This window comes from Dermacentor variabilis, chromosome 1 (genome assembly GCF_050947875.1).
Source record: "Dermacentor variabilis isolate Ectoservices chromosome 1, ASM5094787v1, whole genome shotgun sequence".
Taxonomy (NCBI): Eukaryota; Metazoa; Arthropoda; class Arachnida; order Ixodida; family Ixodidae; genus Dermacentor; species Dermacentor variabilis.
Window position 1 is genome coordinate 224,143,074 of NC_134568.1, and position 27,633 is coordinate 224,170,706.

Below are 27,633 nucleotides of genomic sequence, written 5' to 3' on the forward strand. Positions count from 1 at the left end.
TTGATATTGTGTGTTCATCGCATATGACTGATTTTTGGGTTTGCAAGTTACTTTTTAGTGGAGAGGTTGAGGAAAATCCTGGTCCCATCCGTGGAAGAAATCATCACAAATACCAAGAGTAGACATACAGCTCTTTGCAGAACTTACGGATATTCGTAGCCGAGTTACAGTAAGAGAACGTGCACTCGCCCACATAAATGACAGATGGAACGAACTCAACTCAACTTGCGCCAGGAAATTCCTGAAAAATCAACGCAAACGCAAATGCTGCAGGACAGAGTGAGGAGAGAAGCTTGGAGATGTTGAAGATTCTAACAAAGTATGGGGAGACTGGAAACGATTGGAAGCATTCAATTGTTGTCGCGATTCTGAAACCAGGAAAGTCTCCAAATAGCCTGCAGTCTTTACGCCCAATTTCACTAACCTCAACTGTCTGCAAGCTCGCTGAAAAGATGCTGGCCACACGTGTTTCCTGGTGGCTTGAACGCCACGATAAATATCATCCTGCTCAAATTGGATTCCGCTCTTACTTGGGAACTTAAGACGGACTTTCTATCTTATCGGACGATGTTTTACAAGTTTCACCACACAGTCACGCTGTGCGCACGGTAGTAGCAACAGACATAACGAAAGCTTATGACAATATAGACCATGATATCATTATAGCCAACCTCATCGACCTGGGACTTCCACCGCGGGTGATAAGATTCATCTACTCATTCCTTCAGAATCGCACATTTGCGATTAGAGTAGATGGAAGGCAAGAAAGATACTTCACATCTAACAGAGGAATCCCACAAGGTTCGGTTTTGGCTCCTCTTCTCTTCAACGTTGCTCTAGTACCTCTAGCCTGGCAACTACATCGCATTCCAGACGTGCGGATCTATGCGGATGGCGTCACTTTGTGGTCCGTGCATGAAGATATATCTAGACAAACGCAACAGCTTCAAGAAGCCCTTGATATTCTGAACAACTACGCTCAGAAAGCAGGGTTGGACATTTCCGCCCAAAAATCAAGCTATGTTGTGGTGGCCAACAAGAAAGGACGCACAAGAATCACGCAGCACCCCTTTACATTTAGACTCGGCGCAGTGACAATCCCTGAGGCTTCTGAGGTCCGCATACTGGGTCTCGATATTCACCACTCCGGCAGTGGTGCACACTGGCTCCGTAAAACCAGACAGAGTTCGACAAAAACCCTTCACCTTATTCGTCGCATTGCAGCAAAAGCAGCTGGAGCTCGTACTGACGTAGCTCGACGGTTGCTGCGTGCAGTCTTGCAGCCACGAATTTTATATCAGGCACAATTTCAACGGCTGACTTTGGCACAGCTGACACAGTTGGAGACGATTAATCGCGATGCTATGCGCACAATCACAGCACTGCCCCGCATCATTCCGATACCAACCTTACAGGAACATGCCCAGCTCAACACAATTGCAGAGCTAATTTTGCAACGTGAAAAAGCACGTGAAATAAAAAATTACCGACGATTACGTTACTTCCTAATGCGAAATTTGAGCGCAGCAAATAAGCTGTTTCACCTTTTCGATAGATTGAGGCAAAGAAATCGAGCAACACATGTATGCGCTATCACAGAATTTTTTTTTTATTTTTCACACGTATTCCTTTAACAAAGACTCCACTAGGTAAGCTTCTGCTTCGGCGGCACGCACCTCTGGATTCTGACGGCGACGGCGCTGGGCCTCTGCTCTGGCAGCTCGTTTAGCAGCAGCAGCAGCAGCAGCAGACGGAGGACTTCCATCGGTCGTCTCGCTCATGGCTCAGAAAGAACTGGCAGATAATTTCGCAGTGGCGAACGGCAGCGGCAATTTCCGCTCGGGCGGTGCACATATACAGATCCGCCGCCACCGATCTGGCTCTCTGATTGCCACCGCACAGGGCGAACGGCAGCGGCAATTTCGGCTCGGGCGGTGCACATATACAGATCCGCCGCCACCGATCTGGCTCTCTGATTGCCACCGCACAGGGGTTGCATTGGAGGAGGAGCGAAGAAAGGAATTAAGTTCGAGCCGGCGCTTTGACAACCGGAGACTCGCAGGAAGAGGGGGGAGGGGGGCGGCGTGTACACCCAGCGGCAAACGATGGGGGCAGAAGCGCGCGCAGCAAGCGGACAACACGATAAAGGGAGGAGGGAAGAGATAGCAGCGACTGACTGATGCCGCTGACGCCGATAGTGAGTCAACCCCAGCTGCGGAGTTGGTTTCAGGGACAACGCCGCCGATGCCGACACAAACAATATGATACCCTCGCTTCCGCAGCGCTAAGAACCAGGTCTAGCCGTGGGAAGGTGGTCACGTATTCGTCGACGTGCCGGGGCCTACGTGAAATAACCGGCGCGTCGGCAACTGAAGAGCACCCTATCCGCCACACAAGAACAGGGGGGGGGGGGACCGTTTCCTCCTCTTTCTGCACGGCGGCGACGGTGTTCTATGCAGTCACGTTATCTTGACTCTCTAGCGGCGTCAGCGGCATCCAGCGGTATCAGTCGGTCGCTGCTAGCGCTGGGGGGATGAAAGGGGGGCGGAGCTGGTTACGAGGCCGACGACAACGCCGACGACGACGCGAAACCCAGGAACGGACGCCAAAGAGCTGCGCTCTAAAAAGCAACTTGTTCCGGCTGTCGCTGCGTTGCATGCTCATTTTCAACGCGGCTCTCGGATTGACAATCAGCCCTATCCAATGCCTCCCTGGGAATTCACCAGCATCACAACTAATAAGCCAACGAAGTTACGACGCAGCGATACAACAGGTATTATTGACGAACACAATATCGTCGATGCATCATGCGCTAACATCTGCAAAGTCTATACGGATGCTGCCATTCTCCCAGACGGCGGAAGACATCATTCCTGAGTACTACGCATAATTTTATCAGCGGCCACCAGCGCTATTTATCTACGGAAGCCAGCGCTCTAGTAATGGAACTTCAAGCCATCCACGACGCTGTGCAAGATGCGACATCTAAGCTGCCTACCATCAAGCAACTAGATATCTTCACTGATTCTTTAGCGGCTATTCGGGAACTCAAGAAGGTTGATAAGGCGATGGAAATCTGCGAGACAATACACACTATGAATAGTAAAACAGCTACTTGCGTCAAGGTGCACTGGATTCAAGGCCATTCAGCGAACCCTCACAACATTGCTGCTGACCCAGCAGGCACACTGCCCTCCTAATCGTGATCCTCCACCTATTCCCCTCCCACCCCAACCCCGTAACTCGCTCCGAGCCCGTAAAAATGTTCTCCGGCAGGACACACGCGCTCTTATCCCACCGTGTGTCTGCTCCCTCCCCCTTCACCTTACTAGGGCGGAGGAAGTTGTGCTTAGGAGGCTTCGGGCCGGGGTGGCCCTTACACCGACTGTTGTCTCAAGGTGGAACTGGTCGCATTTACCACTCGGTGCTACGTGTCCATACTGCTCCGTGCCTGTGGTGGGAGCAGATGCATACCACCTAATATGGACATGTACGGGTTTACAATCGGAACGCTCGCGTCTCCTACTGCAAGCCGGCCTCCGCTACAGTGTGACAACCAGCTATGACCGCTGGATACGTGACAACAGGTTCCACAAAACACTGATTCAATTCATACACAACACAGGCCTCACAGCACACGTATAATACACATATACGCTCCAAGAATTATGCCTTAAGGGCAAGTCTTTATCGCAATAATAAATAAACAGATGAAACTCTCGGAAAAGAAGTTGTGGTAAAGGGACTGGATAATTGCTGTAAATAAGTAAAGCAAGAATACACCGAGTTAGCAAAGGAACTTCCGAAAGACCGGTCATTATCTATTTTCATGACCTTTTGGAAAAAGAAACAGTTCTTCGTAATGGGAAAAAGGTTAATGGGGGCACAAATTTAATGATTCAAAACGACTACAGGAAGGGAAAAAAATGAGAAAGTGCTAAAAAGACACGGACAAGATAAAACAACACCAGCGCTTGTGCTATTCTCTGTCTTGTTAATGTTTTTTAGCGCTTTTGAAATTTTATTCCGTATTATGAACCAACTCGGCCAACACGTATTGTTACACTGCAGCAAGGTTACTGCAGCAAGGTTACACTCTGTGAACGTAGATTGCGATGCCAAAGTGCCAAAACGACAAGGCGAATGCAAAACACGTGTCAATCGTTCATGATAAAGTGGGCGGCACAGTACGTGCTGTGGATGATACGTGAAGTGAGCACATCGCTGTCACTCAGACGCTAAACGCGACCAAGTGTGCGCGCTCGGAGCTTTGTAAATAAATCTACACATAGCCATTTTCACGGAAGCATGGTTTCCCTGCAGTATAAGTGACACTGTTATTGTGCCACGATCGCACCGAGTCTCTCGCCGGGATCGCACTTCGCAATATGGCGGTGTAGCCATGATAGCAAAAAACGCGCTGCCCAACATGCGCTTTCCAAATAGAAAACCAAAGAAGGTATTCTTGAAGGTATTTTGGGGGGCTACGCGATCAGCGTAATCGCCACTTACAGGTCACCATCATCTTCCTTACAGTTTACGTCCGCGCTTTATGAATGCTTGTCTGCACACACCCACGCCCAGATAATAATCGCCGGTTATTTCAACTTACCGAATATTGATAGGTCGATCCCAAAAATGGATGCACTTTTTAGTGGCATGTAGATCGAGTGACGCTCTTGTTTCTCGCGCAGCACTTCCGGTTCACCTCCTGCGACGACCGGGGACGAAGTTCAACATAAATCAGAAAAAAAATAGAGAAAAGATAGTACAGTACCAAATTCATCGGTTTCATTATAGATATCAGAGCATAGCTTAGTTACAAGTTGAGTTACTGAAGTGTCTGGAATAATTAGAATTAATTAGAAATCGCTGATTACCGCACACCAAAGTACAGAATCGTAGACCTTAGAGACCCGCCTCGTGAGCACGACTTTTGTGAAATTCCTGGATACCCGGAAGTAGAAAGTGGAAGTAATGACGTCGCAAACAAGAAGTTGGAATGATATTTGACCACCTAATTAATGGAAAACAGTTGCCTGGCATAGCATAGCGTAGCATAGCATAGCATAGCGGATGTGACGTCACTCCCTCCTCTCTCGCTTCTCTCCCGGCGCGCACCTGTTCGCTCGCGCGCTCGTCACATGCTCTGACGTCAGCACCTGAGAGGGCGCGCAAGGTGCACTTTGTGCGCCACTCGCTAGGGGGCTACGCCCCGACAAGTGGCGCCCGCTGCGCTTCCTCCTCATCCTCCTTCCTTCCTCGCCCGCATGTCCTGCCTAAAACCCCTTGATAATTTAAAAGTGACGACACTGTCCTCGCCGCGGTGCTTTCCTCCAAGATTCTCCTCTCCCGCTGGCTGCGCGCGCTGCACACGGGACGCTTCTTCTCCTGGGCTCCCGCGGGCGGGCCGCAGCATTCTATGCAGGCGCGTTATTTTGAGCCAGTTGCGCGCCCCAGTGGTGTTGAAAATTTTTCGCAATGCGGATAACAGCATCGATGAGGTTTTTTTTTTCTTAAAGCCGTATGAACAGGGTATACTCATGCAAAAGGAGCTTTGAGGCGAGTTCTACACTTCACACAATTTTTCTGCCATAGGATGAGATGCTTTACTTAGTGTGTCTGATGTAGTATTGCTTGTGGCACATCCCTCTGCGTGTGGCTTATTAAGCGAAAGCCTTTGATCTCTGTTTCAAGGTCGCGTTGTGAGGTATAGAAAATATCACGTGACCCAAGGAAGGGCGCAAGCGAACAAAAGCATTTCCAGCTGTGTGTAATTAAGAGATGATTACGGATTAGCAAAGTTATTTAATGATTGACTAGGGATCGTATTAAGATGTCTTAAGGTGTATTAAGGAGGATTATGGTGGATTAAGGGGCATAAAGGAGGATTATGGTGGATTAAGCAGGATTAAGGTCGATGAAGGAGGATGAAAGTTGATTAGGGTGGATTAGGATGAAATACGTTGCAGTGCTAAACATTATTGCCTGCAAAATATTCTCTGCATTACTGCATCATGACCACAATCATGATTGATTGCTCAACCTTAGTAACCAAAACGCATTGATGCATTGGTTTCGGCTCGTGTTAAATCAATGCAATGTTTCCCCACAGAACAAAACCGCAGAAAGGCGGTTTTAGAACATCTACTAATAAAGCGAAAATTCCCGGTCTCCGCCTAGATGTCGACATCAACAACAAGTGTGCGCGATCATGTGAACACCCCCTGCACATTGCGTGTGTCCGTGAGAAAACCAAATAATAATCCGCGCCCACTCATGCGTGCGTGGAGGTGCAGTTCACCGCAAATGACAAAAATTGAAGGTGTCCTTAGGTATCGCCTAAGAGATGCGAATGCGAAAGCCTTAAAAAGCCTCCTGTAATTCATCTTAATCCACCTCGAGCAACCCAAATCCAGCTTAATCTACCTTAATCCTCCTTAATCCATCCTAAGTGGTTTTAATCCTCCTTCATCAACCCTAATTCACCTAATACACTCTAATCAACCTTAACCGCCTTCATCCACCTTAATGCAACCTAATCTACCTTAATCTTCATTAATCCACCTTAATCCTCCTGAATACGCCATATACCACCTTAACCCTAATCACCCTTAATCCGCCCTAATCCACCTCAATTCAGTCACTAATGAATCATTAATTAACTTGGCTAATCAGTAATCTCTTATACATGGCTGGACAGGCTTCGGGTCGCTTCTGACCTTCCTGGGTGAGGTGATATTTTCTGTTCACAACGCGACCTTGAAACAGAACTAAAGGCTTTCGCCTTAAAACTTAAAAAGAAGCGCAATGTGGACTAGCTAGCGCTCATCACCTGCAATGCCACGGGTATACTTGCCACTATTTTTTTCAGAGCCTGCATTCATTGTATGACTGACGAACACATCGACGTAAGCTGAAAATAATAGCTCCTCTACAAGCCGCTATTTCAATTTTCAGTAAAACAGGCAATGTATCCTAATAATAGCGAAAAGTGCAATCGAGAGGCTATATCATCGCGCAGAATTGTTCATAGCGGAAAACAACCTGTAGTGCTTCATTTCCGACTGAATAACAACAGTTGTACGACGTGCGAGGTGATGGAGTCTCAGCACAATATCAAGCATATTGAGGACAACCCCATTTTTATGCAACGTGCAAATTGCCGCAGCAAAACCGCTGGGGAGCAGGCCGGAAGAATTAAAAAAAATTAGAGTTAGGGGGGATGCTTTGATACGAGCAGTAAAAATACGCCTCACTTCGCAAACAACACTGTTCTTTGTCGCAACAAAGTTCTTTCGGCCAATGTTATGCAGCCATTGCTTCCTGCAAAAGCCGTCACGCTTTCCTTGTGGCAGCTTAAAAACTGCATAACGATCTTCAGGCTTCTCACTGCAGTTATATGCGCAACAGCACGGCATAGCGCTAGCACAGAGAGCAGGAAACACAGCGTACAACGTTCGCTACGCCGTGCTAAAGCGTCGAGCCAGCCCAGCCGAGGAGAAAAATGGCGCGGACGAAAAAGAAAGACGCAAGCAAAACGCAAGATCTGCACGTTTCCAAGGGCAACGGCAGGGAGACCAATCGTCGTGCAGAAAAACGGGCGCAAGACCGCTTCCCGCGGAGGGACACGCGCAAGGAGCGAGGAGGAGGTGAGGATGTCGCGCGGCCGCGGCAGAGTTCAAAGAGTGGCGGTACTTTAAAATTATCAAGGCACTTTAATCGTGCCAGTGAAAAGACGTTCGCTCGCTTAACCTACGGAACACCAACGCCGAGGTTCGAGTGCCGCCACCCAAGTCAAAGATTAGGGTCGCCTACAATTGTAATTGATAATCCTACCTCAGACATTCAGTTTACGTGCGGTTTGCAGCAAGTCGTTCACCATCCCGCGCACGCCAGTGGCACTTGACAGTAGCTCAATTTCATAGGTTTTCCTTGTGGGCAAAAGTATTCCAGATTATGCACTATCCGTCGAAGAAGGCTTGTGGGACCACGAACAGATTCTTTTCACATGCACACTAACGATTCGCATTAAAGACAAACAAAAAAGTTGCTAAAGGATTTGCGGCAGCACCCATCTCACGATGAATGTCTACGCTAATGCGATTAGCATCGAAGTAATGAAGCTACACACCGTAATCGCAAATTCTGTGCTTTTGTGTAGCCGACTTCTTCAATTTTCTGTTACCGATATCTTCGCCTCGCTACAGCTCAACGCTCCTCGCTGAGTGCACCCTCTGGTCCAGTTTTGTTCACTTCTTTCTCCACACTCGGCTGCTTTTGATGCCCGCTTTTTCACTTCTTGCCCCTTGTTCGGCTTTTCTATTCGGCCACCTACCCAGTGGCACACACCCATTCTGGAGGAGTTCCCAAGATTGTTAACGTGCAGGGTGTCCCACATAATTTGAGCCAAGAATTTAACAATGAAAGGCGCGACGGAAGCTAATTGAACCGGACGCATACTATTCGCAACAGGCTATAGTAACTCAGACAATTTTGGTGTTCCCCATAACTCACTAATAAATTAAGTTTAATTACCCATATTTTTAATTATTGGCAGAGGAACCTAAATACGATACGCAGATTTGTAGAGCACCTTCAGAAACAACCGATCGAGTTGTTTCCTTTACAATACGTCTCAGATATATTCCTTTTACCGGGTTGCAAAGAAAGCCCGCGAAATATCAGACCCGGTAAGAAGGTCTGCGTGCGACGTATCGTAAAGGAAACAACTCGATCGGTGGTTCCTGAAGGTGCTCTACAAATCTGCGTATCGTACTTAGGTTCCTCTGCCAATAATTAAAAATATGGGTAATAAAACTTAATTTATTAGTGAGTTATGGGGAACACCAAAATTGTCTGAGTTACTATAGCCTGTTGCGAATAGTGTGCGTCCGGTTCAATTCGCTTCCGACGCGCCTTTCATTTTTAAATTCTTCGCTCAAATTATGTGGGACACCCTGTATACCTAGTCGCACACGCCCATCTGCACATACCCAGTGGTTCAAGTTGGCGCGAAAGAGGCTAGATATCTACGGACATACTGAAAAGTGCGTGTAGTTCCCAAAGAAGGCTAATCTCATTAAGAACTGGGAAGGATTCTAGTCGTGCCCATGCCCAGTCGATCATTGACGAACTTTGGATATTCGTCGGCTGCATACCGCATGGAAACGCTGACACATTATGGCTGGAGTTCACACGCATAGTTTTGCATTGTCGCGATTCTTTGATTACATGTAACCATATCCGAATGTGTCATTCATGCCCATGGATTAACATAAATATTGGCCGTAAAGAAATGCAGACTGAAGCACCTGAAAAGGAAGAAAACAGTGACGCGAAAACTTGGTTTTATTAGGCAAATTAAACAAGGCACCGGGTGATGTAAAGATCCTGGCATTTAACAAGCCTGTTCTGCCGAGAAAAACGAATTCTCGTTTTATATGTATTTAGATAGGAGCACCCGAGCTAAAGCTATCTCTTAACATGGTATTGTCGCACATGTACTTTGTCAAATGCGCTTCATTCTATGTGTCCTTCTTACTTTGATTTGCTGTAGTTATATATTCTATATCTAGAACAAAATTCACGTAGTCTTCTTTTATCATTACTATTATTGCTTTAAATTATATTTTACTTTCTGTATCACACCTGTTTGGCCTAGTTTACACGGCTGCGCGTACCTAAATAGAAAATAAACAGAAAGAATGGCAGTGTCATTGTTGCTGTCGGTCTGGCGCCACGATCAAATCGACCTCTGTTGATGAGAAATAGCACGGCCTTAAGAAAACTGGTAACCTTTAAGATCACTTACTCTCCTTTTATGCTTATTTCAATCAAATGTTTATCGAACAATCAAAGACAAATGCAAATTAGAACTCGTCCTGAAGGGCGCTGCGCTCAATAAATAATAATAATAATAATAATAATAATAATAATAATAATAATAATAATAATAATAATAATAATAATAATAATGACGATGATGATGTTGATGATTGTGAAACCTTCATTATGACGCGCGCTTTCGCCCCCAGCACAGTGGCGGCTACTTTATCCTCAAGAGGCCCGGAAGCGTCTCTTTCCTCAGGTTATTCTGAACTTTGTCAATCACGGCTCGTTGTATATAGAGCACAGATAAATATCTCAAAGTCAGTACACGGGCGTGCGGCGGAAGACTACAGAAGCTTCGACACTTCCGGCACTTCTCGTTCGGTGCTCGATGGAGGCGTGGCGAGGCGGCCAATTGAATAGAGCCGCGCAAGAAAGTGACGGTCGACAATGTGCGGCGGCGGCTGTCTAATCGACTTTCACGCAGAGCGCGGCCAGACTTGATGCACGGAGTACGGTATGCTTGCGCATAGTGCTTTTCCTGTTGCTTCGCGGCCTTCTCCCCCGACCCCTTTCTTTTTTCTTTTTTTCTTGCGCTTGCTCAGGGCACTAGCTCTGGTACTAGCGCATATCTCAACGTACTCAAGGTATATCCTTTCGTTCAGTGAAGCGCAAAGCACACCAAGCTGCGTTTGGGAGTCGCTAACCCGATTTTTTTTTTTTTTTTTTTGCAGAGTTATAGGCTGCTTCAAACACGTTTTTTAACGCAGGAAGCAGGCCGCGTCGGCAGGTGAACCGTCGAATCTGATGAGCGACAGTGAAATACGGACCGTTTCCGAACACTGATATCGAGCCTTTGGAACCAATGCAACAAATCAGCCATTGCTAATTGGGCAGCAGCAGCAGCAGCAGCAGCCGCCACCGCCGCCTATTTTTATGACCACTGCAGGACGAAGGCCTCTTATGCCTGTCTTGCGCTAGCTGATTTCAACTTGCGCCAACAAATTTTCTGCGTTTAACTGCGTATAGTGTCGACGAATACGAACATCATAGCGACCAACCTGAACGCAAGTATGAGCACGAGTATTTCTTCAGCTTAGGAGTGCTGTTCTCGCGGAGAGCTTCGAGGGTGGCCGGATATATCTTACGTACATTTGTTTGAAATTACTTCAGTCAAGTGTTTTGAGCTTGGAACGAGTTTAAAGTGAAGCCTTAAAGGCGGGGAAGGGGGGGCGCAACCATGATGTTTTTTTGCCGTTATCCTCGATTAGCTCATTAGTATAGTTAATTACTTAAATTAATACTTACTTTCATAGCTGCGTAGGCTCGAATGTCAATATGTGCCACAGATAAAAAAAATATTCTTTTTAGATCCCTACAGTGTTCCTAGTTATTTTCTGTGCATTTTAAAGTTGTGCCGCAAAACAGCATTGATGCGATGTTAATGAGCGCGCGCCAGCGCTTCGCGTACTTAAACAACTGTACTCAACTGATGACTTGGCGACCGCGAAAACGTGAGAAGGCGGTGGTGTAAAACTGAAGCAGTCGCGTACGCTGTAAGCTAGAGTAGTGCGCACCGTCTCAGGGCGGCGATAAGGAGTACGACTACAGCGAATACAAGAAGAACTATTCTATTGATTGCTGCTGTTACACCGACGGCTTCTCATTATTACGCGGCCATCAAGTTAGCCATTGAGTAGCTCTCTGAAACTCTTTTCGAGAGTGCTGCTTCTCAAGGATGATCTCGAAACTGAGGAACCGACGCTCTAACGCGTAAGGACACGTTGCGCAGAGACACATGCGTTCGTGTGATTACCCTACTGATCGGCTTATGCCATCCTACAACTCAGTGTCATGTCGCTGTGGAACAAAGCACACGTGCCTGGATCTAAAGAGCAACGTGCTGTAGACGCAAGCGGGTGGTCGTGTTGAAGTTACGCACATATTAGCGATAATAAGCGCGTAATCTTATTGCGATAGCGATTAGATGGAAGCTCCAGTCGCATTTCTGCCCTCGGCGTCGGCGTCGCCGTGGTGTTCCGTCTAAAGTCCTAGGGCGATAACATCGCCGCGCGCCGTATGCGGTACGTGCGAGTGAAAACGTGCAAGAGTGAGCCGACGACGGTGGCTCAATCTTGCGCGGATGAGGGAGCAAGAGGGGAGTAAGCACGTCGTCTTTCGTCGTGCGCATGGCACCAGGGGGAGGGGAGGAAGGGGGGAGGAGTGTTATACTCCGGCCGCGCGGGCCCCAAACTGTGCGTTGTGGACTATGAGGAATGGCTTCAATGGAGGGCTCGGGATTGATTTTGACCATGCGGTTTTCTTCAACGTGCACCCGTAGAAGCAGCACGCTGCGCGATCGTTCTTGCATTCCTCCCATATCGAAATGTGGTGGCTGGTCGTCTTGCCCGCGACCTCGTGCTCAGCAACGTAACGCCGCACGTTCACTGAGCCACCGGCGGGTGCCACATTTCCGGCGGGTTCCATATTAGAGAGTTTTAGCCCAGCGGGTTTACGGCCAGCGGAGCGGAGCGGGTGAGCGGAGACACGACTGCGCATGCGCACAACGCTGAGGCGGCCAGCGGTTTTACGGAGCAGCGTTTACGCCCGCTGGAAAGCATACCCAGCGGAGGGTATACGCAGCGCGCGAGCGTGCGTAAGCGCGCGCGGGCGTGTATGCGAAATGCAAGATGGCAGCTGCGAACATGAACGCCGGCAGTTCTGCATCGACGGCGGCGACTGCGGCGCTGACCCGTACATTAGTACTCAGTATATTATTAACAAATGATGTACTGAGAACATGTAATATATCTTTATTCAACATTTCTTGCATTATAAAAGCAAGCGTAATTCAAATTCATTTCTCAGTAACTCCTATTCGGACCACTAGGTGGGGAAGCACAGCGCCCCGCTCGAGTGGTTGAGTGATCCGCCGGGCTAAAATTCTTTTTTCGCGAGCCGCTCCGCTGGCGCAACGGTGGAGACCGCGAGCGGAGCGAAACGTAAACCCGCTGAGCTAAAAGTCTCTACTGTCATATTTGCTTTCTTTTAGCCCCGAATTTTGTAGTTTAATGCTTGTTTCTTGATGTGTGGTGGTTACCTGCATTTTTCTATTTTCCCTCGTTCCTCTGTGATGCCATGCTGGCGCTGAGAGTACTTTGATGATTAAAAATAAATAAATGTTAGGTATTCGTATATAGATACCCGCAGCAAAATATTTTTCATTATTATTATTATTATTATTATTATTATTATTATTATTATTATTATTATTATTATTCCTCGCGGCCGTTTTTTATTGTAACACTCTTTTAAGAATAAACTTTCGACTGTCAAAGGCCATTCGCTTTTCGAGAGAATAGCCTGCACGTCAAAACCCCGATTCTGTTTATAACGTGTCTGTACGTATCCAGCAGGCCTCTTTAAAGTTGGCTTCTCCACAACATTAGCGTTTGTCGGGAGAAGCCAGCTTCTGCACTTGTGTTCGTTTTGCGACAGCCAGTATGACTTGAAGCATCTGTGCGGGCAGAGATTATGCTATTGATTCTGTAACCTAAATCGCTACCGAGTGTCTGTGTGATAACGGCAAGCGTCAGCTCCCCCCCCCCCCCAAATATAGAAATAATAAATAAGCATTCGCCAGAATCAAACTTTCTTGGTACTGAGACTGGGGCTAAACCGGTTGCGCCCATAGGACATTGAATCTGCAATTTTAAAAGCATTTAGATCCCCGCGACGCAGTGTGCACCCCGCACAGTGGTGACAATTTCTGCGTCCAGGGAAACTGTAGCGGTGAGGGAAATTAGGCTTATCGAAGACGTGGCAGGGGAACGGCTGAGGTAGCGCGGAGACGAGACTGAAAGCTATTGGTAGTATGGAGGTGAATTTCAGGCACATTGAAGGTGAAGTGAAAGTTGTCAGAAATGAGCCAACGGCGCTCGGAGACGAGATTGTATCGTTTGGCATTGCAAACGAGCGTTGCGGAGAGCGAAATAAATTTGGAAACGCTATTTGTTGATTAGAACGCATGGTGCAAAAAAGTGCTCGGCAAACTTTTATGTTTCACTTTCTTTGGTTTTGCTCATTCGCTGAAATGGAAGCAACTATACCTTAAAAGGTGCTTGATCAAGAAACATGATGCTCGTTTCAGAATATTTCTCGATATCCGCAAGTGTGTGTTTGACAAGTTATTTAGGTTTCAGTTTGCAACGCTTACAAGCGGCGCAGACTTCCCCTGGGCGACTGTGATCGCTGCCAGAAGCACATTATCAGAGGCATTACTTGAAGTTGGAAACAATGGCTGCTCGGGTTAGGACCCATAGTAAAATATGGTCCAACGTTAAGCTTTTAAAAAAAAAACACGCTGTAACTGGTTTACTTCTCGGCGTGGTTTCACTGCATGTACTTTCCTGGGGTGCTTTGTGGGGTATTTGATTACTTTTACGCCAGCATTGTAGACAACTTTACACTTCCGTTCCGACTTGTCCAAATGAACGATTTTTCTTCACGAGGTATATGTCCAAGTGTTGAGAAGTAACTTAAGCAAGAAATATCCAAGTGTGGGTCAGGACACCCAGACGCCCTTTTTCCATTGTGCGTCCCTCCCCGGCCCTAATGTCGGAATAATTCTACTGTGAAGCTTGTCTCTGTGACGCAAGCGTTTTAGCGCGCAGAGTCTTGACGTTGTGTTGTCGCCGGACCAACTGGAGCGCAGCGAGAAAGTGACTCGAGGGCGGTGGGCGCTTCCGCAGTGTGATTCAGCACTAGCACGTGGCCTCGCGCGCCACGTTCGCCGGTGCATAGCGCGCGGGCGCCAAATATGTAAAACACGATCTCGTTACACTGGCCGCCGCCGACGACGACGCTGCCCGCTTTCTGGCGTCATTCGAGGTGCCTTCTCTGCGCACGCACGCACGCACGCCCGCACACACACGCACACGCACAAACCGTGTTGTATCTCACCGCTCTTCCCTCGAATATTGAGAGAGAGGCTGAAAGCGAGTATGCAGCAGCAGTGCGGCCAAGAACAAGGAGGGCGTGCCAGAGGTATACAATAACTTGACAGGATGGCCAAAAGAGGGTCAAGCCGCGAGCACTCGGCCGAGGTTCACCTTCGCGGTCGAATGCCTTCGTTTTCCGCTTCCTGATGCCGCGGCGGCCGAGACTTCCGCAATTTTCCGCCGGGTCGCCAGGCCCCTCGATGCCACGCGGCCGGTGACGCCTTCGCAAACCGCGGAAGTCCGCCTTCCCCCTCGCGTCGGCGCCCGCGCCTACTCCCCTCCTCAGCCGTCACTCGCCTTCCTGAATCCGGTCGACGCTATGCGCCAGATTGAAATGTCTTTTGTTGCATGCGCGCGCTGGGGGCCACTGGGCCGGACTGGTGACCAGCGTGTCATGGTGACAAGCTCAGGGCAGGACATCATCTCTCTCCTCGTTCCCGGCTTTTATTTTTTATTTTCTTGTCTCCTTCGTCTCCTTAACGTTACTTACATTTTTTTTATCTCAGCGCTTAGCCGAAATTCCGTGAAATGGCGATGTCCTATGCCTTCTCACCGCCTGCCTTTAGGGTACGTCGCCGCTGCTTTCACGCGCTATAGCAAGCATTGCTGCGTGCGTTGCGATGTCTGTTCGGTGTCCTTGTCTCGGTTGCATAACCACGAAAACCAAAGATTAATTAATTAAATTTTGGGGTCTTAGGAGCCAAAATTACGACATAATTATGAAGCACGCCATATAGGGGGGACTCCAAATACACCCAATGCACGCTAGACGGGCGTTTTTGCATATCGGCCGCATCTAAATGCGGCCGCCATGACCGAGGTTTGATTAAAGACACCCAATTCACCCTCAAAAATGGGGCATCTCATCAGCTTCTTGATTGAAGCCTGCCTCAGTAAACTCGATCATAAGGTTAACTTCATTCCTCAGAAGTGAATATTTTAGAGAAACCGCACAAATTCAACAAATACGAGTGAGGGTGCGAACTGATCCGCACGTCGGTCTATGCAGTTGAGTTTTTCTTTTCCTTTCTTATTTTTTTTTGTTGACACAATTACCATTAGCTTAAAACATATATGTCTCTCCTTTTTTCAAACTGATGTACGTAGTGGCGGACGCGTTTTGTACTTGTATTAGGCCGCTTCGCTCGCTCTTCTAAGCCATGAATTCGTCGGGTAATGTTGAGTTATTGCTTTCATTACAACTTTGAGGAGAGTCGCTTTGTTGGCGTGGACATTTTCCTTCGCCTTTCGAATGGTTTTTCTGATGATTTCAACGCTCCTTGAATAAGACCTAAAGCGAGTCCTTCGTTGCATTTACGAAGTGGATCACTTGTTGCAGTAAGGCGTCATGTCAGACTCGGATCTGCTCCTTGTTTATTTGTTTTCGTTAACCCTCTTGTCATTTGTATTATAGTAATATTCGTGCAGAAATTTTGGTTCAGACGGGCATATTACATGTTATAGAACTTCTTTTGCCTAAATTTGTATACTGTTCTGATACAAAGAGTTATGTTATTCGTATTAGCCATATTTATATGTTGAGTTACGTACGCGATGTTTCCGATGACGGGCGGGCATGCATGCATGCTTGTTTGACCTCGCGACCTTGCACAGGTGTGTATGTGCATGTGTGCCTGCGTGCTCATGCGCTTCGCGGGGGCGTTTGCGATCAGCCCCCTGTCAGCAGAGCATTATTCAGTTGCAGTCAGCCAAGCTTTATGTTTCGCCTTCTCATTAAGGTAAAAAAAAAAATTAAATTATGCGACTTTACGTGCCAACACCGCGATCTGATTATGACGCACTCCATAGTGGGGGACTCGGATCCGGAAAATTTCGACCACTTGGGGTTCTTTAACGTGCACCTAAATCTAAGTACACTGGTGTTTTCCCATTTCACCCTCATCGAAATGCGGCCGCCGTGGCCGGGACTCGATCCCGCGATCTCGTGCTTAAGCAGCCCAACACAATAGCCACTAAGCAACCACGGTGAGTGATTAAGGTCAGCATCTCTACCTCTATCACCTATCGTTCACCGGTTTTGAGTCACCTCCTGCGTTTTCTTTACTGCACTGTGTCAGCATTCTTGTTAATGCCGTTCATTGAGAAGACAAATTTGGCCGAGAAACTCGACAAAGGTTTTTTTTTTCTACAGTGCTTGGCATGGCTAATAAGCAGGAAGTGAAGGGCAATATTCACTGATTCTATTTGTTTTTGTTTATTATTTCTTATTCGAACCCTCTCGCAGCTCATAAAAGTACAGAAGCTGCAACGAGTGCTTTTCAAAAAGATACTCCGTGATCGTGCTGTAGTTAGTCATCCAAGCAGGAAGAAAACAAACTGTCTAAGCTGGTACCCTGAGGTGACAGATGGGCGCAGATAGTCCGGTAGGAAAGAAAGAAAATCAGAGGAGCTTCTCGGTTTTTATTCGCATTAGACGTCTTTTCTTCTTTCTTTCTTTCTTTTTTCGGCGGTAGACTGACAGTGTGTTTCGCCGCGATGCCTGGCCCCGGGCGAGCCGCCAGCGGACTGGAAAGCGATTAAAAAAGAATAATGCAAACGCGGTCCGCCGGAGGTGGAAGAGGGATTAATGGAGTCCGCGCTTTCCCAGCGGGCGACGGACGCGCGCGCATGTTCAGCTCGCCAGCGCCTCCGGGGTTGGGCGGCGCGTAATTGCGTGATGTCGCCGCGGATGCGCCGCCGCTGCCGCCCTGGCCGTTCCGTACTGCGTCCTCCACGCGCCGATGCGAACGCCAACCGGGCCACGGGACGTTGAACCGGCCACTGAACCTCGCGGTGTCTTCGCCAGCCGTTGGCCGCGCGATTCTGGCCGGACCGGTCAACCAGAACGAGCAACCGCACAGTGCACGCGCTGTGAGAGCGGGAAGCGCGCGCGCGGCTCGGGAATGCACGCGGCGGCGCGCGCTGACGAGTTGGCGGACACGAACGCGACGCGCGCTCTCGCTTTCGTTCCCACCTCCTGTTGGACGCCCGGTGCGGCCTCCCTCCCGCTTCTTTCTCTCCATTACACGCGCAAACTCCTCCGAGTACCTGCGCTGCGCTTGCGCTCTGTACAGCCGCTCGTCGACGAGCCTGAATGCAGATGTCCGCCGAATGGGGCAACACGTTATCGCCCGAGCTCTTTTCCGAAAATGATAATTGTTTGTCGACAACTTCGCCCTGCAGACAGGCTCCCCGCAGCGGATATATACGAGTACAAGGTCGAGAACAGCAAAATCTGGAGCCACAAGCCCGCCAGTTGCAGACTTTATGCGATCTAACGAACAAAGCATAGCAAGGCCGAAATTCTGGACGTAAACCAGTGCCGCATCTGGCGGCCTCGAGTTGGAAACAAGCCGCGAACGCTGTTCTTCCGGGAATATTTTTATCACAGACTTAACAACGTGGAACGTGTTCGGGAAAGCTTGTTATATGTAAGCACGTAAACCCACGTCAAACATTTGGCGAAGCTGGTTTTTTGCGATGAATGTTTTGGCCATGCGCATGCGAAAGTTTAATGGTAGGAGTCCCTGGAGAATACCAATTTCTGCGCAGAAAAAAAAAACGATTTCCGAAAAAAATTTATGCGTCATTTGCAATGTGAATGTATACTGTGTGTGCCAGCTAACGTTAGCCAAGCTCAGTGGGTGTGGCGTCCTACTGCTGAGCATGAGGTAGCGCGTCCGAATCTTGGACGCATTATGACGACGGGATATGCGCCATATTGTGCAGTGCGTTGGGTATATACCTTTTTGCAGCGCCGCTGCACGAGCGCTGCCATCTTTGAGCCCGTGACCATGGAGCGGCTTCTGGATTCCCGTTCCTGATAGCGGACGTAAACGGAGAAAAGCGCTGTTCTGGCTTTCTGCGTGAATTATCATTCGGGAGTGATGCAACGCTTTTAACAGTGGGCGCGAACAGAAAGTTAGTGTTGACGATAATGGCGCATGTGCGTCCTGGAGATGAAGTGATACGCGTACCTTTTTTTTCAATTTCTTCTGGTTTCTCGTAACAACAGAAAACTATTAATACCACGCTACTGTGTAATTCGTCATGACGCGCTGGTTATATAAGAGCAATGTGTCGATAATATTGCATTTAGTGCCATTAAACATGTCTTTCCGTCGTTTTCACTGCCTCCCGCAACCATCGGTTCTTCTGAACATGTGAGACTACATAGCCCTGGACATGCATAAGCAGCGAGCACAGTCAGACCTGTATGTACGTGAAGTTCTGCCCACTCAGCCACGATCAAGTTATATAGCTTATCGGTCACCAAGTTCGTCACTCGGATAAAAAAGAAATGCAAATCCTGAGAAATTGTTGAATCTATATGTGAAGGGAAGCCTTCGTGAAGCGGTTAATGAACTGCATATAATTTGCCCATTTCATTCCTGCGTCGTTGGCGCAAAGAAAACTGGCGCGCACACCCGTACTACGCAATGTTATTACTCTTATATTGCCTTGTATTTTCGTTTCTTCTTGCTAATTTTAAATGTACCGCACGCTTCTTGACCAACCCCACGTTGCGCGTATGTGCCACAGTATGAAAAGCATCATCATCATGAACATGCGGCAATCATCTCAAGGGGGTAGTTGGTCTAATGGTTAGTAAAACAGACATAGAAAGGCTAGAAAGGTTTGCTTTATTAATGTAATGGCGCTCTTGATGACGGGTATTTGATTCAATCAGGAAATTTAGGTATAATTTGTGTTGGCGCTAAGTAATATTGTAGGAAACAAGGCCAGCTGCCTCGACACCTGTGAGGGTAGTAAAGATGGTAGTGCTGTCCTGTGTGCGCGCAATTCGGCAAGAAAGCAGCAGCAGCAGCACCCACCCAGCCAGAAAGCTTCGCTTTAAAGAAAGGATAGAAGTCAATAAAATTCTGAGCTCTAAGTGCCTTGGTGTTTTCAGCGTCAAGGAAATTGCAGTGAGTTAAGAATATTTCGTTGTGCTTTAAATGCTCAAAACAAAGTTTTCTGTGAAACAATGCCTTTTTAATACCTGTACGTTGCCACGTTGTACGTTGCCTGTACGTTACGCGGGAGACGTTCTCGGTTTTTTATGACCCCCATGAGGCGATCCACTACGATTACATGTACGTACAAGCCCTGGCTGGTCGTCTCCTTCTGTTAAAGAAATGCGCATTTCCGAAAAGCGAAATCTTCGCAAAGAATCACCATGGTGCCGCGACATGAAAAGTGTGTGTACGAAAGAACACTCAATTGTTCCTAGCTCGGTAAAAATTATTCTGCAGCCATCCACTACGGCATCTACAGAGCCTGATAGCGTTGCTTTGGGCCGTTAAACCCCACGAAGGAGTCAATCATTTTTGAAGGAATAATTAGAAAATTTTGCTGAAGTATCGATATATAACTGTTCAGGGCGAGAAACGCCAGTTCGCGCGACAACCTAGCTGTATTTACGGATTCAGAGATAAGATGAAGGTGAGTTTGTTGGTTCCATTCCGAATGCCACCCCATCTCCGACTCTTTCTCCGCACCTCCGACTAGGTTAACCTATTCATCAAACACAGCATAAATTCAAACTCGAACAATTGAGAAACTACTACAACGCGTTCTTTTGTTTCCCGGTTCACCAGAATTTGTAAAAGCGGCTTAATTCGAACTCGTAGTGCACATCGTAGTGCGGGACTCCGAAATAATTTTGACCACAAGGGGATCTTTAACGTGCCCCCTATGCGGGGGACAGTGGCATTTTTGCCTTTCGCCCCCATCGAAATTCGGCCACCGTGGCCGGGATTTGATCCCGCGACCTAGTGCTTAGCAGAGCAACACCGTAGCCGTTAAGGCACCGCGGCGGGAGTGTATGCGTGCGTGTGCGTGTGTGTGTGTGCGTGTGTGTGTGTGTGTGTGGGAGAGAGAGATAGAGGCATTTCTCATATAGTAGCACCTCTAGAGAAACAGAGAAACAAAGTCCATGCAAACTCACAGGGGCATTGTCAGCTACGACAGCAACTGTCGGTAGGTAGAACGTGGTAGGGCTGTCTTCTATGGTACTTCTGGAATAGATGACATCCGGCGTTCACATAATTTTATTTCATGCACGGCAGAGTCAACATTCGTGCATTTTCACTTCAGAGCACCGCAGTCACTCTGAGTGCTGACAACTCGTATTTTCTTGTAAAGAGAAAAACATGGAGGTTAGCCAGGACTGAGTCAACTTGGATGCCCTACACTATAGACGAAGCGGAAGTGAAAAAATAAAATAAACAGGAAGAACCTTTGATACCTTACTGACACATACACCATTTTCTAATTTTGACTGCTTTGTCGAAAAGAGATGAATAACCGCTTATTTCGGCACAAGTGGTGTGTCTCTGATACAGATAACTTTTTCTTTATTATTGCTGAATGTATGAGACGACGGTGGCACATCTTACAGGTTCCGGCTGGTTCTCTTATCTGGACCCGCACTCACGAAAAGCTCTCACGGTACAATCGTTCTAAAACAAAAAACAAAAAAGCAAATTCCTGGCAATCCTGAGGCTAGACAAACTATTAGCGAAGGCCTGCGGCCAATGGCAAAGAGCCCTTGCGAATGAAAACCTTTGTAAAGTCGGCGCCTAAAGTGCTACAAAAGAAAAGTAAAAGGAACTCACTGAATAATAAAGCTGTCACGAAGCAACAGGCAGTCGTGTTAAGTTAATGTGATCAGCAAACGAACTCTCACGTTCAGAAAAGGAGTAGTGACACAGCTGCCGCCTAGGAACACAAGTACAGTTCAGCCAGTGTGAAAAATAAAAGGAACGAAAAGGAAAAACGAAAGCGTCAGAAGAGCCCGCCCCAATAAGAAGCCAAGCCTACAGGCCACGCATTCGGCTGTCACAACGTACACAATAATGTGCACGAACACATCGCTGCGACATCTATATACCAAGGGGAGCAATACATAAAGACGTTTGAATAAGCGTTAAAAAGAAATAACGAAAAAGACCAACATAATCAAGATTACTTCCACATTTCTAATAATTACTCAACATTGCGGTTTCTCTAAGAAATCGTATCGATGCACGCATTGCCTGTATATTTGTGAAGCTCCTGTCGACCACGTACCCAAACGTTTCTCCAACAATATCGGTCTTTTATGACAGAAGGTATATCTTCTATTCATCATCATCATTTATTGTCCCTTAAGAACCCCTTTCAGGGTATTACATAAGGGTGGGGGGGGGGGGGGGCAAAAGCATCAAGAAACACTATGGTCATTATTATGTAGTGGTTAACTCGTTTGTACAACGGTAAACAAAACTTAGTGTACATGCCAGTAGACGATGGGCAAGAAAAATAAAAAAAAACAAAGTAACGTACGAACCGGCAGTAGAAATGGCAACACAACAGGCAATATAACAGAAAAGGAAAAAGAAAGAAGTTAGACTTTAGAGTAACAGCATAGTAGTGGTAGGTTAAGGGTTTAAAAAACATGACAATAGGTGTCTAAATTTATCTGGATTACTTTCATTCACTATGCCGTTGGGTAGAGCGTTCCACAATTCAATAGCACTAGGTAAGAAAGAGTTGTTGAAGGCATTAGAGGAACCATGGAGACGTTATAGACTCAGGTTGTTAAAGCGACGCTTAGAAAAGCGGTTGGGCTGTAGTGAAAGAGTGTTCCTGAGATGTGGGAAGTTATAATATAGTTTGTGGAAAAGGGAAAGTTGTGAAATCTTCCTACGAAGTGTTAGGCTAGGAATGCTGAGAGATGATTTAATTCCGCTTATACTTGTATGTCAGTCATAGTTTGAAGCGATAAAATGTGCTGCGCGATTCTGCATTGCTTCGAGCGAGTTAATAAGACTGGTGAGGGTTCCAAATTGCTGAGGCATACTCAAGTTTAGTCCGCATGGACGTTTCATAGGCGAGCTTGCGTACGGGAACAGGAGACAGAAAAATCGATCGTTTGAGGAGGCCAAGTGATTTAGAACAGTCGTTAGTAAGTTGAGTTATGTGTGCAGACCACGTAAGCTGATTAGTGATAGTAACGCCTAGATAACGGTAAGAGTCAACTTTAGTCAGGGCTGTGGAATTAAGAAAGTACTGGTGGTTAATGATGTCCCGCTTGCAAGTTACACACATGTACTTGCACTTGGAAACGTTGAGGGACATGAGCCAAGCAGAGCACCAATTTGATATTTTGCTTAGGTCTTCCTGGAGTATTAGGTGGTCAATATGGGAGGATATGCGCCGATACAAGACGCAGTCATCAGCGAATAACCGAATTGATGAAAGAATGCTATTAGGGAGGTCATGTATAAAAATTAGAAACAAGAGGTCCGAGCACAGAGCCCTGTGGTACACCTGACAAGACTGGACTACTTGACGACTTGAGGAGGTTATCGATGACAGTGTTGTGAGCGATTTGTGAGAAAACAGTCAACCCAGGACAATATAAGTGGGTCGAGATTAAGACAAGCAAGTGTCGCGTTAAGACGTAGATGGGCGACACGATCAAGCGCCTTTGCAAAGTCAAGATAGATAACATCGGTTTGGAAACGGGACTCAAGGTGGAAGTGAAGATCTGTGGTGAATTCGAACAGCTGCGTTTCACAGGAGTGGCCTCGTCTAAATCCATGTTGACTGGGAAAGAAAAAAGAGTGCTTGTCTAAATGAGATGCAATGCTGGAGTACAATATATGCTCTAGTATTTTACAAGGTATGCAAGTTAGGGAAATAGGGCGGTAATTACATGGACTGGAACGACTACCGGATTTGTGCACAGGTACAATACTGCTAATTTTCCAATCATTCGGAATAGTCGAAGAGGCACTAGATTGAGTGAAAAACAATTTCAAGAAGCGGCTAGATTGAGATTTGGTGCCCTTTAAAGCTTCGGCCGTTATGCCGCCTGGGCCTGGCGCACTGGAAAGTTTAAGGTTATCGATTAAATTGGAGATTCCTTGAGTATTTACAGTAACAGCCGGCATTTCCGAAAAGTGAGTAGATGGCAACGTAGAAATATCAGTGGGAGGTTCATTAGTGAAAACCAAGCAAAAATAAGAGTTCATGACATCGGGACGCTGATTCACTGAAACAGGAGACCCATCCGAGTTGATTAATGCGATACTATGACATGAAGTACGTTTAAGTGATAATGAGTTCCAGAATTTGCGAGGGTTGACACGCAGTATGCTCAGCAGGTCCTGGTGGAAATATTTGCATTTAGATTGTCTCAGCAAACGTGTGTATTCCTGCAACAACGTAAAGATTTTTTCCCATTTTTGCGGATTGTTGCGTCGTTTGAGTTCGCGGAAAATGCGCTTTTCTTTCCTGGATAGATTTTTAAGGTTGTTCGAATACTAGGGTCTGCCGGCATCCCCGCGAATTCGTACAAGAGGAACATGAGCATCAAGAAGAGACAAAAGTTTATGTTTATAGAGTAACCAGTTTCGCTCAACTCTTCTGGAAGGGGCTGATTGACGGAAGTCTACAAAAAACGATTCTAGCTGATTGTTAATTTCTGCAACGTTTGCTTTATTGTAATCTCGGATGTATTTAGTAGACGGCTGGCGGGTAGGAAGTTCTATAGCTATGTTAAAAAACAAGATGTTGTGATCGCTAACACCTCTAACATATTGTAATGAATTTATTAGTTCATTATTGGTAGTAAGTACTAAATCAAGAATGTTATTACTGCGAGTAGGTCTGGTAACTACTTGGCTAAGACTGTACATAAGAACTGCTTCTAGGAAATCTTTGGACGCGTGGGTTGAAGCGATGCAGTTTTCCCACTCAATATCCGGAAAGTTGAAGTCACCGCATAGCATGAGATTAGCACGAGGAAAACGGGAGATTAGATTGGATATGATGGAATTAAGTTCGTTTGTAAATGTAATGTCACAAGCAGGGGGACGGTAACAAGAAATCAGTATGGTCGTGCTTGTCGGCAGTACTATCTTGAGACAAAGGGTCTCGATAGTGACTTTCAGTAGATAAGCGAGAAGAGACCAGCCATTGTTTGACATATACCAAGACCCCACCCCCCCGACGACCGATTCTATCTTGCCTATAAACGGTATACGATGGGTTGTTCAGAAGTTCGTGGTCCTCGATATCAGAGTTTAGCCAAGACTCTGTGATAACAACAATGTCAGTGTCATCATCCATGATGATCGTTTCCAGTGTTTCTTTTTTCGGCATGAAGCTTCGAGCATTGGTTAACATAACTTTCATCGTATGAAACGTGGGGCTCCTTGACGGCACATAACTTGGTAGGGTAGAGTGGGAAAATGGAAGACTTTCAATTCGAGCTGATGGCTACTTTGTTAGTTGTATGACTGAATCAGACTCGGCGTCATAGACAAACTGCTTGTCTTCTATGATGAGCCTGTCAAAACGAATTTTAAATTGGGAGCCCGTTTGTATACCAAACGAATATGACTTTTGCCGCGCTGCGCGCACACGCGTAGAGAAATCCTCGCGAACCGCAAAAGAGGAGCCTTTAAGTTTGGAAGCTGCCTGAAGGATGGCGGTTTCATCTTCAAAACGTGCGAATTTGACGATGATGGGACGATTTTTGTTTTTCTGGAAGCGACCTAGTCTGTGTGCACGCTCTAAATCAGCCGCTGCAATGGAAATGTTAAGCTTCTCGGATAAGAATGAGGTTACGTGCTTTTCTGATTGTGCCCAGCTTTGGTTGTTAGAATCGGGAATTCCCAAGAACAGCAGGTTAGAACGCCTCTGTCGGTTTTCCACGTCGTCACATTTTTCCGCCAGCGCTTCTAATTGGCAACCCAGATTAGCGACATAGTCACTTGTGCCATAAGAAGGCTGTGAGTGCAGCGATTGAACTTCATCAACTCTTTTTTCTAAGATATCAACACGAGCAGAAAGAGCACTGATCGTAGCTTCAATGTTAGTTTGGAATAATAATAATATTTGGGGTTTTACGTGCCAAAACCACTTTCTGATTATGAGGCACGCCGTAGTGGAGGACTCCGGAAATTTTGACCACCTGGGGTTCTTTAACGTGCACCTAAATCTAAGCACACGGGTGTTTTCGAATTTCGCCCCCATCGAAATGCGGCCGCCGTGGCCGGGATTCGATCCCGCGACCTCGTGCTCAGCAGCCCAACACCATAGCCACTGAGCAACCACGGCGGGTTTAGTTTGGAAAGTACGGATTAGTGTGTGTTCATTTAGCACAGTGCTTTGGGAAGATTCTAAACGAGTTAGTGCTTTGGAAATAGATTCAAGTGAAGAATCAGTGCCTGTGACAGGGCCAGGGTTCATTGGCAACCCAGATTAGCGACGTAGTCACTTGTGCCATAAGAAGGCTGTGAGTGCAGCGATTGAACTTCATCAACCCTTTTTTCTAAGATATCAACACGAGCAGAAAGAGCACTGATCGTAGCTTCAATGTTAGTTTGGAAAGTACGGATTAGTGCGAGTTCATTTAGCACGGTGCTTTGGGAAGATTCTAAACGAGTTAGTGCTTTGGAAATAGATTCAAGTGACGAAGCAGTGCCTGTGACAGGGCCGGGGTTCAATTCCACGTTGCCGGTCAGTATAAGCAAAAGAGATACATTGTGAAAAGTAACGTAACAGGAGCATAACAACTTGCATAAATGATTGCAACAACTGTCAATCAACTCAGGGGGGCACGACACCGCAATTAGAAAACGGTCATTAGTACGGAAGCAGCTTGCGTTTGCAAGGTAACTAACCTGCAGAAAGAATGGAAGTTGCATGACCTTGTTCCGTACGGTGGCGTGCCCCGACTGGCCGAGAAACAGTTCCAGGCTAAGTAGCAGCTGAGACGGGGCGGCCTCACTGATAGTACAGCCAGGTTGCCAGACGGAAAGTGCGTTCGTGGCCAGGAACGGAGGCAAAGTGAAGAGTCGATGATCCGCTTCGGGTTGGACGGGCAGGTATTCCGTATGAGATGGCAGGTGGCAATGAAGCATCCAGGCTACCTCGCTACGCACGAAGCAGTTGGGCAGAGGGGCGATGACCCACTGAAGGGCGGCCTGCACAAAGAATGGCAGTTGCATGACCTTGTTCCGTACGCTGGCGTGCCCCCGTACGGAACAAAATCTGGCGATGAGTATGATGAAGGTCTCCAACTTTCTGTAAATTATCTTCAGCTTTCTTGACAGATTTTGGCGGCAGGCTAAATATTTGTCACGAAGCAGGAGAAAGTGTTCAACCCATAATTGTTTTCTTTCTGGCATATCAAATTAAAAGCCTGATAAATTTACAATGCTTAAGGCGTCGCTATTTCGATTTGCTGCAAGGCCGCTGTGACAAACCGTTTAGGATATTTCTTCTCAGTCAATTTGCCGGGTCGCTTTCAAGAATAGGCGTTCTGCAAAAAGCGGCAGAGTATAAAGCTACTACTCGTACAGCGATGTTAACCCGCACATGCTGGGTCGTGGGGCGCACAACTACAATAGGTGTAAGCGTGTGGAAAGCAATAAGCATTTAAGTATTTTAATTGAAGGCTTCGAAAATCAGCGGTCGTAACATGTTTACTTAAAATCTGGCGAGTATGTCGCCAAGTTTGAAAGCCGCAAAAGTGCGGCATTCTTTCTTTCTTCTTTTTTTTTTTCTGTACACAGCGTAAACTGACAATAGCATCGGTACACCTATAACAGCCATATTCTGCGGTCAGCAACATACTCGCAACTTTGCGTAAACTATGAAATAATAAATAATAAACATATTGCCCCTTCGAGCGAATTAAGCATTTTGGGCAGTAAGAGCGTGAAAAGATCTGGATTGATTTCTGAAAGTCGCGATCTTTCAGATCAGCTCCTACAGTGCGCGCTATCTTGCACGCCCAAAT

At 46.9% G+C, this 27,633-nt stretch overlaps 1 protein-coding gene and 1 long non-coding RNA gene across 9 annotated transcripts in view; one reads left to right on the forward strand and one right to left on the reverse strand.

Annotated features, from left to right (window-relative positions):
• Positions 1-27,633, forward strand: part of vimar (visceral mesodermal armadillo-repeats) — a 386,590-nt gene that overhangs the window by 280,823 nt on the left and 78,134 nt on the right. The window lies entirely within an intron of this gene.
• On the reverse strand, positions 4,669-26,785 carry LOC142573026 (uncharacterized). The gene is made up of 3 exons (XR_012826194.1): positions 26,513-26,785; positions 20,782-20,851; positions 4,669-4,711 (listed from the first exon to the last, which is right to left on the reverse strand). It is a non-coding gene; the product is annotated as an uncharacterized LOC142573026 (long non-coding RNA).